Source organism: Micropterus salmoides, unplaced genomic scaffold, assembly GCF_014851395.1.
Source record: "Micropterus salmoides isolate LMB-PRFRI ecotype aquatic unplaced genomic scaffold, ASM1485139v1 Ms_hic_scaffold_12, whole genome shotgun sequence".
In the NCBI taxonomy this organism is placed as follows: Eukaryota; Metazoa; Chordata; class Actinopteri; order Centrarchiformes; family Centrarchidae; genus Micropterus; species Micropterus salmoides.
In genome coordinates, this window is record NW_024040263.1 from 21,863,826 (window position 1) to 21,871,600 (window position 7,775).

The following is a 7,775-nucleotide window of genomic DNA, read 5'->3' on the forward strand; positions in this document are numbered from 1 at the left end:
GGAGAAGCCTCGCCTTCTTCGGCCTCTGGTGGGTCCCTTCTGTCATCTGCAACCCCTGCTGAGGCCTCCAGAGAGGTCTTGCCTTCGCCGCCGGCCTTCGGGGAGGATTCGCCACCTTTGCCGGTCCCCCCGCTTGGCCTCAAGTGGGTTTCCAGCCTCTTTGTTGGCCTTCCTGCCATCCCCCTGAACAGTCCGGCCTCCAGGGCCGTACTCCGGGACGGCCACCTGAACTCTGTGGACCCTCTGGTCCTCGCGCCCAGTTGGGTTGTCCTCCCAGGCGACCTCCTGAACGTTGTTGCCTCCCTGTTCTGCCCGGCCTGTTGGGTCGTCCTCCGGGACGGCCTCCCGAACTCTGTTTCCCGCCTGGCCTCATGGACGCCCACCTGAACTGTTTTGCCCTCCTGGTCTGCTGTGTCGACCTCCGGGTCTGCCCCCTGAACTTTTGTTCACCTCTGGCCGCCTTGGTCGGCCTCTTGAACTGCCTTGCCCTGCCGGTATTTGGCCCTTTGAGACGCTTTGTTTTTCTGGCCCTCCGCCTGGCCTCCCTCCGCCCAGCCTTGACCTGTTAGGATTTTTTTTGTTGTTTCATTTTAGGACGTCAGGGGCCGTCCTTTTGGAGGGGGGGGGGGGGGGGGTATTGTCACACTCTGCCTGTCTGCCATGCGGTGTTTTGCACTTTTGTGTTTAGTTAGCGTTATTTTGGTCTTTTGGGTTTTGGGGGTTTGTCTTGTCTTTCGTCTAGTGTTTGGTAACCCTTGTCATGTCTGTTACCCCAGTGATCCCTCTGCATGTCTGTCTCTGTTTTCCCCTGCTCTCTCCCTACCTGTGCCTCGTTAGCCTCATGTCTTTCACCTGTGTTGCTCCCGCCCTGCTCATTAGTCCCTGTGTGTGTGTGTGTGTGTGTATATATACCTAGTGTTTCTGTCTTTTGTCGGGTCATTGTATGTTGTCACCCTGTGTAGCAGTGTGTTTCGTGTCGTCAGCCTCACTCGTCGTGTCTCCCGGTTTCCCTGCCGTTATTGGATTTTGTATTTCTGTTGGACAGCCCTTGTTTTTGGACTTTTGGTCTATCAGCCACTCTGTAAGTGTGCTCGCTTTTTGTTATATTAAAACCACTGAACTATACCTGCTTCGCTCTGTGTCCTGCCTTTGGGTCCTCCAACCTGCTCCACCCTGCCTTCACCACCAAACCGTGACAACAATAGCTGAGAAGTTAAGTGCTAATGTTGGTGTATATGATTGCTAGCATGTTCCTGCAGTGGGGTTCAGTCTAGACGCTTTTAACTCTTACAAAAGCAGCTGTGTAACATTAGCTACTTTCATTAACCATAGACCTACAGAAAAGCTTCCTTAAAGCTTTCCTATTCTTGTAGCTTTTATAAAGTTTCAGCGCCCCATATTCACACACAATTGTGTTCTTCATAAGGCGAATCTTAACAGCAGATGGCCTGCAGTTGGGCACAGCCATCAGCTGCCTGCCAAGTGCTGCTGGGTATATGATAAACCAAGGGAAATAATTGATGCCAAGCAGTATTACACAGCAGTTTGCTACTAATGAAGTTGTTCTCTAATCTAACAGTGTCTTTGTTTATGGTCAGCAAAAGCATTTTCCTTTGGTTAGGATTAGGTCAGATCAACGTTATTAGAAAAGATGCTTATTTCAGCAGGTAAGCAGAGCAAATGTTTGTTATTACAACTTGCAATGTGGCCAGAATACATTTTATAATTCTATATATATTTTTATTTTTGACAAAGCATATTTACATACATACACATGAATACAGTATATATGTTAATATTTTGTGAGCCCAAACGCAGTTGCTGCTTCTGTTCCTTACAGTCTACAGAAGTGTTATAGCCAGGTCTCTCCTTTTATTGCCATTCTATCTTGTTCTTATATTATCTAAGAGGATTTGTATCATCAATATTACAATACCATATTATTGAGGCCAGTCATGTCACACATAGTATTGACTGATCTGTTAGTAAGTGTTATGTCTATGTAGGTTACAGCCCCCTCGCCCACAGAGTGAATAGAATGACAGGACCATACTGTACATGTGCAACTTCTTACATGAGTGTCACATAATGTAACAATGAGTTGCACCAGCAGATGATGCCAACCTTTGATCACAACACACCATGCAACTAAGTAGTAGCAGACACTTAAAGATAGACCAGATGTTTTCAACCATTGATTATACAGTTATAATTAGAACCTGGGACAATGGTTTAGGTATACTAAACTGTGAATGAGGTGAATATAGAGCGCATCATGTAGCAAAAGTTGTGGACTCATGAATGTTTCACTGATATGATTACCCAGTTTACTGACGAGAAAAATGCCCCACCAGGTCAATGAACTCCTAGAGAGACAATCCTTACATTCTTCTCTAAGACCATAGAGATAAGCAGCAGCCTTCCATCATCCAACTACGATGTCATTTCACTTGCTTTTTCTGCTCCACTATTCAGTCTCGTTGCTCTTGCTACCCTTCTGGATGATAATGTTATAAGTTCAAACTAGAGCGATCACATATAAGACAATGCAAACATAAGTTAGTGGGAAATAACATAGCAAAATCTACAACAGCTCATGCTAGAGTTGTGGTTTTTCACACAACTACCTGGCTACCTGTAAATTCAAGAGCATTCAGCTAGGTAGACAGCTGTTTGCACACTACACTGTGAGATGATATAAAAAGCTGCTATCTTTTGTAGATTAAACATTATTTCAGTTACTTCTTACCAACAAATGGAAAATTAGGGATTTCACCTACCGTGTGAGTGGGTGGGGTAATATAATTTAAAATTTTTTGAACAAAGAGCAAGTGGTAAAACAGGGATATCTGTATAGAGCATTTTTCAAATATCAAGAGTTTAGCTCCCCAAGCATCTATTTTCATACTGCCATACTATCCTGTAAACCAGCTTTCAACAACACAAATTTCTGTAATAGAACCACTTAGAACCACGCCATTCAGTCACTGGTGCTGCGGTCCTGTTTGACTGGCCTGTCCTTTCAATTTCTGATGAATGCCCTCACATGCTGTCTAAACTTAGTCTACTCAACTATTTATCACATCATCAATGTTAAGCACCTGACACTGCCCTATCAAGCCACTGCTCCTACCAACTCTGCGGAAAGGTAACAGGCCAATCAGATTAGACGTGGTGAAATCCCAAATTGTTCTAGACAAAGACGCTGGAATTATGGTTATTAGTGGTACTGTTTACAGATCCTTCTTAAAAGGTTGTAGTGTACATGTCTAGATGGATTATAAAATGTGTTGTTGTTGTTGTCCTTCTTAAATATAAAAATGTTCAAGAGAAATTTTCAAATATGAATTTATGCAACTGAATCTTCTGGAGGATTATCACCTCCAGGTCTGTCTTCCTTCCTGTAGTTGTGATCTGGTCTTGCGATAACATTGACACATCATAAACTCATCATATCACAATCGTCACTCATAGTCCTCCTGAGCTATAAACCATCCTGCTGTAGACGTATGGTCCTGAAATCACACCCCTGAGACAGAAAATGAAAACTCAATTGTTTAGCATTTTGAAATGACTGAAAAATACTGTAACTGATGTAATGTTCATTTATTCATAGGTTTTTCATAGGCTGTGCAATTTCAAATGATTTCTACCACTCAACTTCACAATGTGCTGTAATGGCTGGCAAATAATAACGGCATTTCAAAGCAATTCTAAAACCTTAATGGATCAAATAATCCATTATGTATTTAGAGACAACTGATACCAGATTCTACATTACAATGACTTGCTTTCATCATGCTTGTTCTATTTACTAGTCATACTACCGTGTTATTTATCCAATCAACTCTGACAGACACTGGAAGTCAGTACTTCAAGTGAGACTCGGCAGAAGTCTGACACACTCAATTTCAAATGACAAGATCATTTTGACTTTCACTGGACAAAACAATAAAAATTAAAATACTTTAGGCAACAAATTGGATATTATATCCACTGAAGCCACTGTTTTCACCTAAAACAAATTTCACACATAATAGATACCATTGTTATACACATTTTATGACTACCTAATTTAGGGCAACTTCAGTCACTAGACATATTACTGATATGCTGATATATGATCAATGCTGAAAAATACATTATAATGCTATTTCAAGTTATATAGGAAATATGCTTTGGGTACCAAATTTAAGTCCAACCAAACTATAAAAGGTGTTTTAAAACAAACATCTAACAGATATTTTAGACTTTTTAGACGTTATTAATTATTATTAGAACAAAGTCAGAGATGATGCCAACATTTTGTGCATCAAGTTAAAGGACCACATGGAATGTTTTTGCATGGTTTAGGTGTTTGCGATACGTATAATAGTGAAAACATAAAACAGACCTATCTTCCCCTAAGGACAACGCATGTAATTATGACAACTGACTCACTCTGGACAATTGACAGTCCCTAGTTTCACTGCAGATTGTACACACTCTTAAGTGAGCAAGCATGCTGATGGAAAGATACACACCATTCCAGCTTATGACTCAAAGCTATAAATACCGTAGTCGCCCTCTGCCATCCAGACACACAGTATCCTTAATAGACTAATATGGACTCTTGGGCAGCTGGCACAGTGTGCTAGACACTTCGGACCAATCTTGTAATGAAGACAGGGAATTTAGGTGTCAAATACAGTGCAACCAGGTGTGAAAGGGAAGCGTTAAAAAGAGCAACACTGGAGATTCTGTGGATAAGGATGACAAGAGAGAACAGCTTGCTTATGAAATTATGAAGAAAATCTGTCTCATGATATCTCCCTGTGGTTTAATGATCTTATTTTGAAACAGCTAAACCACCAACAAGTCCATACTACTACTACTGGAGTCAAACTGATCTATTTGAAAGAACATATTAATCTTTTATAATTTACATTTCATTCCATATTTATAATTTATAATACAAGTTTAAAATGCAAGTTCAAATCTGTTGTTAGAAAACATATGCACTATCAAAGAGTAGTATCTGTAACATATGTAGTAAATAACACAAAAACAAACTAAATAATATTTCAGTACATACTTTGTTGCAATTTGTGGTAAATGACAAATTAATGAACTCAACAAATTGGGTAAAACTGACTTATTTTACCAGAACAAAGATCTGATAATCAGGAGCCTTGTTTACTCTCTGTATTTGGGCAGTGAGCCAAGTAGTCTCATGTTATTTGTGCATCATCTACTTTTTTTTTAACCGTACACTGCAACTGGGACTGCACACGTTTTATATGTCATTACTGCATGTACATTTTTGAGTGACCAAGAAAGCTTACTTAGAAGAATATTTGCTAATTTATTAAATGCAAGGCATCAGAGTTGCTACCAGACAAAAACAAATGTTTGACAAATGGAATTTGTTGATGAAACTCAGTTTTTAACATGGCCAGATGTATGTTATGTATTGTTGTATCCCAAAGAGAGAACTGTTGCCCTGCTCTTTGGCACTGTAGTTTTCACAGCCGAAAAAAGTCTCTCACAATCAAAGCCATGTCATGGCAAATCTGTAGTATTAGCTCAGTCTAAAAAATAGCTTCATGTGGTCATTGAAAAACTCATGCACATAAACACAAGTATTTATAAGTACAAAAAGCATAAAGAACATGTTAAATAAATAAAAAAATGCATGTATTTGTATAATTCTAGTGAAAGTACAATATCAAAATTAAAGTAGGGAGAAGTAGAATTTGTGTGAATAGTAAGTCAACCTGGAGCTCATGAGGCTTAGAAAAATACTTTAGGTCATGTCAAGTCAGATTATCTGCAGAGCATAGTTAAAAACAAAGCTTCAGGTGTAAAATGTGGTAAAAGTGATAATTGACTTATGATATTAAAATATGACTGATAATTCAGATCTGATCTGAGTGAAATTTTATTTTCTGATTGGTCCCATTTGATTTTACCATCCTGGATCGGCATTGTGAATTTGTTCTGTTGTTTTGCCCATCCAGACTACATGTCTTTTTTTGAGCAGGTTTTTTTACAAAGTATCTACTGAAAGGAAGTGTAAACTTTCACCCTGCTTTTAAGTGCTAGTGATATTTGTGTGTAGTTCTGTTAGGTTTAGGTCTACTGATTAATTTGTGAAAACACATTTAATTTTCAGAATTTGCAATATTTGAAATGATTTTTAACTCCTGTCTGATCCTGAAACCTAGATTTCTCATCCAGCGCCAGGTACAAAGCTTTACAAGAAAATGTGATAGTCTTGGATCCCTGCTGCTCAGCAAAGCGTCCTCCAAGCATGAATGACTTTTTAAAAAATGCTCTAATTAACACAACACAACAAAATACTTGTGAAATATAACTTATTGATAAAACTACACAATGCCATGTATAAATAAAAGAAAAGGTAAGAAGTAAAGTATGTTTAGATTAAGAAAAATAATTCTAAGTGTTAACATGTTTCATAAAACTCCAAGACAAAAGGGATAATTAAAATTTAACAATTACTGGCAGCAATTGACAATTATTTCAAGAATGATTCACTTTTGCACCATTCAGTTTGCAAACAAGTAAATCATCTGTTATTTAAAACAGTCTAAATACAAGTGATAAACTACTGGCGTCAACATCAATAGATACTGATGGAAAATGGTTTCTTATCATGTATTATTACATTATTATTAAGTGTTTATTTCAAATATATAAAACAGAAACATCTGACAAGAAAATGCAATCAAATAAACAAATCAAAATTATTAAATAACACAATAATAAATAAATAATAATAATAATAGTTACAGCCTAAGAAATGTTTGAAACTCTTGTCAATTTCTTTATATATTTGAAAATAAATGTATTAAAAACTTTTAGGACATCTATCTGTACACATCTCAGCAAATGTATGCCCAGTGGCCTAATACTGCAGTAGAAGTTATGATGTCACTTTCAGCAAACTGCATCAACTATATTTTTCAGGATGCACTCTGTTTGAATGTCTAATTCTAATTCACATTGTCCTCACAAAAAACAAACAAAAAAACACACACGCACTTTCACAAAGATCAAAGACCGCTCAATAGTCATAACAAAACGCCACATGGGCCCACTTAGTCCACAGTCTCATCAGAGGAAGTAACAAATTACAGGAAGGATTCAAGTCCAGTGCAATTACAGAATAGCCCTCCACTGAGAGCAATGACAAATAGAACAAAATTCCTCACAACATCCAAACACAGTGCAACTATAAATCCTGCCTGTGTGTGGATGATAAAGACAGTACAGCTGAAAAGACTTACTACCACATACATTACACTGCAACAGCTTTGTATTGAAAAGCACACCTGGAGCTACTGAAAAAACACACAAACCTTGAAAAGACAGTCAGCGGAGGTCCAAGTTACACTCTGCACCGCTTCTCTATAGTCGGACCTCTGCCCAGCAGCTGAGACTGACGTATGTCTCTACCCTAATGACGCCTACTGCTGGCACATGTACATTAGCTTAACATCACTGCAAGTGGTCTTCACCCTATGTGAGTGACGCTGCTTCCCTGTGTTACTGACCACTGAAGGGGCAGAAGAGACGCATGTGATGAAAAGTCACAAGTGGTCAGCATGTGTGTGTGAGGACAGGGGGCAGACCAACACATAGGGAGGAAAGTATTTACAGAGGAGGCCTTGGTATCATGCTGTACAATCCTGAAGCTGCTGCTTTCACAGTGGCAGCGGTTTTGCCCACTTTGCACCGTCTGCAGACACAATGCCGTTTGGGACTACTAATGG